Raw genomic sequence first — 6,000 nt, forward strand, 5'->3', positions numbered from 1 at the left:
TTAAACTTTAGATTTAAATCATGAGAGAAATGAGCATGCGGCTAAAATACAGAGGATTAGCAAATACCTCATAAAACAACACAGATGATCAAAACTAATATTAAAAAATCAATTTATGGTTTATTTATGTATACTTTCAGTGAATTTCATTTACACAGTACAAAGCACCTCCAAAAATCAAGTTGTAAAACTTTAGTAATGAAAACAAATTCAGACAATATGAAAACCATTACTCCAATTATAATTTTTGCCTTGTGGGTCACACAGGTTTGGCCAGCAGGGTCCCAGAGGTAATATAGACCATTAAAATGAGACAAATTTTCCACAACAACCAGAATTAGTTTTGGCTCATGTTCCACAAAATGAAAACTTGGATTTCTGGGAGTCTTTTTTTTAAGGATTTTTTATTTATTTGACAGAGAGAGAGTGCACAAGCAGGGCGAGTGGCAGGCAGAGGGAGGAGCAGGCTCTCGGCGGAACTGAACCCCAGCACCGTGACATCATGACCTGAGTCGAAGGCAGCCGCTTAACCAACTGAGTCACCCGGGCGCCCCATCTGGGAGTCTTTTAAAACAACAAAAAACCTTAATAGTATAAAAAAACTAGTCTTTTCAGAGACACCACCACAGGGCTCTGACTTAAGTCCTACACAGCAATTTTGATGTATCTTTTGATGTATCTAAGTTGCATCATACCAGTACTGAATGATGACCGTATCTTACTGCAGACTGGGAAGGAAAGTGGGGCAAAAACAAGTTTCTGAATGAAAGTTCATCCTTTTGAACTCAAAATTTCTTCTTACAGAAAGGAACAGCACATGATTCAACTAGCTCCTTAAACTAAAATGCTAATGTTCATGGACAAAAAAACCCTGAAATTGTTTTCTAGGTCTACCAAAATTTATGTAAAATCATTTTTCACCTATTACTTCTGTATCTCAACTGACATGAATAACCAATGCTTTTTTATTAGTGTTTCAGTAAAACTGCCAATTGACTGACCATAATATAATTAAAGCTATTGGTGGCCGGCTGAATATGCAAGGTAATGCCTTCCCTTTGATGACTGATTAGAGCTGAAGCTTAGGATGGGACCACCGCACTCAGTAGTACACATGGAAAACGTGAAGGTCAAAACTCAGCTTCTTGCTGATGAAAAGATTGTGCCTGTTGTTAATGTGTTGCTACTTGCAGTCATGCCTTCCAAAACTCTCTCAATGCACGGCATCTCATTCTCCTGATGAAAGAAGTTAGGAACAAAACTGAGCTCTATTTGTCTACCCTTTGTACCAAATTCCAGACCCAAACAGTTTATATATAAAAATCTATTTAAAATTGAGATTTAGGGGGCGCCTGGCTGGCTCGGTTGGCTAAGTGGCTGCCTTTGGCTCAGGTCATGATCCCCGGGTTCTGGAATTGAGTCCTGCATCAGGCTCCCTGCTCAGCAGGGGGGCCTGCTCTTCCCTCTCCCTCTGCCTGCCGCTCCCCCTACTTATGCACGCGCACTCTCTCAGATAAATAAGACCTTTTAAAAACATTGAAATTTAGATTACGTAAAGACTATAAAGTTTTGTGGGCTTTTGACCAAACTCAGGTTCTTATTTGGGGGGTGGGGGGTGGAAGGGAAGAGTGTATTTTTACTGAAACTGCCAGCTATTCCTTACAGCCTAGTCTGTTTCTTTCTTGTGACAGATTTGAATACCTATTTCCAACATCTGAGCTCAATTTCCTACTACAAAAGTCTCATTATTACAAGTCTGAGTATCTCTGCCTAAAGATGGCCATTCTTATCTTTTTTGAAATATCTCCATATAGAGTAACATTGATCTCTAGTGTCCTGTTGAAAGTGTGTTGAATTGCCCAGCCTGTAGGTAACCTACTGATTATTGAAATGAGCTCACCCTGAAGAAACAAGGTAGAAATTTAAGTTCTGTGGTAAGTTTGATGGGTTCCTAACAAACCTTGAGCTCCATGCTCTCTACTTTGTCACACTCAACTCTACAGGCTTGACTCTGCTCAACTCATATACCTACAAAGCCAATGGAACATGTCTGAAGAAGCTCAGCTCACTTTAGATTCAGACAGAAGGTACTCCAAGACCAGTGAAACTAAAGTGTAGGATTGTGCCCTGAATATACACCCAAGTGGCAGGTTCATGTGCAGCTGTGTTTTTGTTTGGCCTCTGCAGGATCATCAACCACAATGGAATGAGATACAATCCTCCTAGAAACTTTCCTCATGTGCAAGTTTTCTTTCAGCATGAGTTTGACTGTTTCTTTGTCTAAATTTAACTTTTTGGCCATTTTTCTTACAGTTAATTAGCTTTGTGAGCAAACCAAATTTCTGACCCTCTCATTGTTTTCATGTGTTCTGTGGATAATGGGACGGCCACTTCCTGCATCGACATGGATATCAACTCTGCCTTCTTTAAACTTTCTGTGCCAGTCAAAAACTCTTGCTCTTGATGTTACTTCTTCACCATAAACTACTGTTAACATCTCAAGTGTCTCACTTGCAGATTTACTTAACTTTACAAAAAGCTTAATATGAACTCATTGCTCTAAGTAAGTCACTCGTTTTTATGGTGGAAAAAAGAATAATTCTAATCACATCTACTCAAAGTTAGCTGGCAACCCTGAAAGCAGGGTTGTGGGCAGCTAAACGTATTATATCCGGGCAACAATCACTCCTCTGATTTCACAAGCCACACATGAAAAATTAGTCAAAACTAAAACAGAAGAGTGCAAATGATCTTTGGAGGAGTTGCTGAAGGTTTCAGCATCATACCATCTCAGCTTGAATGCCTTCTATTTTCCCATCTACAAAAGGGGAGAAAATAAATCAGCATTTTCTTACTTGTCGAATGGCTAGGAAAATGACATCTGAAATACAGGAACTATATGCAGAGAGCATTTACCCTCCCTACCCCCCCCCCAAAAAAAACCCGTAAGATAAAATCCATCCTAATTAACAGTATGAAAGCTGCCATCCATCTTGGCTGTATGTTTAGAAAGAGCTAGATTGAAATTGTGTTTTTTCTAATGATGTTGATTGGAAAGGAGGCCAAATGCAAGATGCCAAAATAGTTTATTTCCAAATACATAACAAGAGAATGGATGCTGTTGTCTCCAGTCTATAGAAAACAATGTATGTGGTTGGGTGTCTAGGAGTTCTAGACACATACTACCTAGTGTATTCAGAGTTTAAAACAAACACACATACATTGAAAATAGCATCTTGTAAGCTTTGAACATGAATTTCTTTGATTTAGTGTTCAAATCAAAATTTGAAAAGGTTTTCACAAATTATATGTGTACAATGCAGGTTCTGGAATTAAAACAAGGCTTTCCAATGACTGGTTGCAACTTTAGGTTGTATTTATTGATGAGTTTTGCTTCTTGTGTGTGTGGTGAAATATACATACTATAAACGATTTTTTAAGTGTATAATTCAGAGGCATTACTTACATTCACAATGTTGTGCAACCATCACACTTCCAGAACTTTTCTATCATCCCAAACAGAAATTCTGTACCTATTAAACAGTAACTCCCCATTCTCTCCTCCCCCGACCCTGGTAACCTCTATTACTTTTTGTCTCTATGAATATGAGTACACTAAGTACCTCATATAAATGGAATCATATAGTATATGTCTTTGATTCTGGCTTATTTCACTTAGCATGTTTTCAAGGTTCTCCTATGTTGTACCAGGTATTACTGACTCCTTTTTAAGGCTGACTAATACTCCATTGCATGTATATACCACATTTCATTTATCCATTCATCTCTACATTTATTTGGGCTGTTTCCACCTTTTGGCTATCAGGAATAATGTTCCTATGAACAAGGGTGTACAAGTAACTGTGTCCCTGCTTTCAATTTTCTGGGGTATACACCGAGAAGTGGAACTGCTGGATCATATGGCAACTCTGTGTTTAATTTTTTAAGGAAGCCATCACACTGTTTTCCATAGTAGCTAAACCATTTTACATGCCCACCAGCAATGCACAAGGGTTCCAATCTCTCCATTTCCTCGCCAACACTTGTCACCTTCTACATGAAAATTCAGGCATCTACAGGGGTTAAGTACTTGCTTCTGGATTCTCCTTTGCTTCCCCCCCCCCCCCACTTTTCTGGCAGTGCTTTTCCTTCACTGAAAACACAGACTCAGGCTTAAGACTTTTAGTATTAAGTATAAAGTACTTGAAGATAATTTTGTGATTTTTGACAAGTGCAAGAATTCAGTGCATACTGACATGCTCCCTTACTGGAGGAATCTGCATTACCTTTTTAGGAGGTGAATAGGGCTGCTTTAAGGGTCTGCATTAGAAACGAAGTTCAAAATGTAAATGTGGCTCCACGTGAACTCTTCGTAAATTAGCACAATAAGCACATGCTAAAACCGGGCTGGCAAACTTAAGTAAAGCGGCTAATCCCTACAAGCATGGTATACCATAGGTACTGCATGCACTAAAATGTGTGTTCGCAATAGAACCACAAGTTCACTCACTATTTTTAATCCAAATGTTCCCTTCAAAGTTGCATACAACACAGGAGGAGTGAGCGTCAGTACCTGGCAGGATCTAATCAGGTCGCGCTTTCCTACCCCCGGGTCCTTGGGCCAAATGACAGCAGAGCCGCTCAGACGGCCAGGCTCCGCTCCAGCGGAGGAGAAGGCGGGTGCAGGCGAGGTCCAGCCCGAGAACCCAAAGCCCGGGACGCGCCTCACCCCTGCCTTGGGCACGGCGACTCCAGGGTGGTCCGGAGCGAGAGGACGCCTCCAGGTGTCGGAGGACCCTGACCACCCAACCGAGCACCGCCGAACACCCGCACCCTCGTGAGACCGCGGCGAGGCTCCCACAAACCGCGAGAACACAGGGAGACGCGTTGGGCCAATCAGCGGATGGAGGCGGTCCTGAGCGCATTCAATTGGTTAAACACGGGAAAGCTCGAGTCCCATTGGCATCTTTTCTGGCCCCAACTCCACCCCCTTGGCCTGGATCCCCGCCCCCCTTCAGTGGCCCCGCCTCTGAGCCGAGGGGGTAGGGGAGGAGGTGCTGGGTTCCGGGTGTTGGAATTCCCGCCCCCAAACAGCCCTAAGCTCTTCCCCGTGGCCCGGTAGGAACCGATCACGCTCAGGCTCTGACATGTTCTGTCGTATTCCGAATCGTGGCCATTTACTCTGTGTTCCACACTACCCAGTTTTAGGCAGGGAGGTGATTTTACCTGTGCTTGAAAGAAGGCAGGGTTGCGTGGACCTTGCCAAATTAAGATGTTTCCCTTAAAGCTTCCTAATCTGAATACATTATATCTTGCTCTGCATAGTATGCAATGAGCATTGACTTTTTGCTGTTTGTTTGATTTGGAACAAATCATTAAGTCATCAAAATAGCCCCAATAAAGTAGCTACTGTTACTTCCATTTTTCAAGTGAGGAAAGGAGGCACAGAGGGATTTAGTGACTTGTCCAAGTTCTGTTTCTTCTCTAAATATCAACTATACTCTGTCCTTGTCAGCCCTATTGCCCTACTTTAATTCAGGCCTTCGTAATCGCTTGCCTGGATTACTTCCACAAACACACCCCTTAGCTCCTCTCCTTGCTATCCTCTACAAAGCCAAGGATTAATCTTTCTAAAGCAAATCTAATCCTGTCTGTCTAATCCTTCTCAAGTCTCTCAAATGGCAAATCAAATGGCCCCGTATTGCCCATAGCTTCTGGCAGAAGCTGCTTTTTATTGAAATTTTACATACTTACAGATAAGTACACAAATCATAAATGAAATTCCACAAATGGATCATACCAGCAACCAGGTCAAGAAACAGAACACAACCAGCATCCCAAAAGTGTTTCCTTCCAATCACTAGGGACTTCCCTCCCACCCCAGCCTTATCCACTATCCTTAGATTTCTAAGTAGTAAGTAGAGTAGCAGCCTTGTGTTTGTACATGATGAATGGGACCATTATAGCACATACTCTCTTATGTCTAGTTTCTTTAACTCA

At 41.8% G+C, this 6,000-nt stretch overlaps 1 long non-coding RNA gene across 2 annotated transcripts in view; it reads right to left on the reverse strand.

The window, feature by feature from the left end:
• The window catches only part of LOC141372603 (uncharacterized), a 39,248-nt gene extending 34,404 nt beyond the window's left edge, over positions 1 to 4,844 (reverse strand). For both annotated transcript variants that reach the window (XR_012377914.1, XR_012377913.1), the window contains exon 1: positions 4,574 to 4,844. This is a non-coding gene — a long non-coding RNA (uncharacterized lncRNA). The remainder of the gene's footprint in view (positions 1 to 4,573) is intronic.
• Positions 4,845 to 6,000: the final 1,156 nt, after the last annotated feature.

The sequence above is a fragment of the Callorhinus ursinus genome, unplaced genomic scaffold (genome assembly GCF_003265705.2).
Source record: "Callorhinus ursinus isolate GAN/ISIS: 27379988/994484 unplaced genomic scaffold, GSC_fseal_2.0 scaffold4, whole genome shotgun sequence".
In the NCBI taxonomy this organism is placed as follows: domain Eukaryota; kingdom Metazoa; phylum Chordata; class Mammalia; order Carnivora; family Otariidae; genus Callorhinus; species Callorhinus ursinus.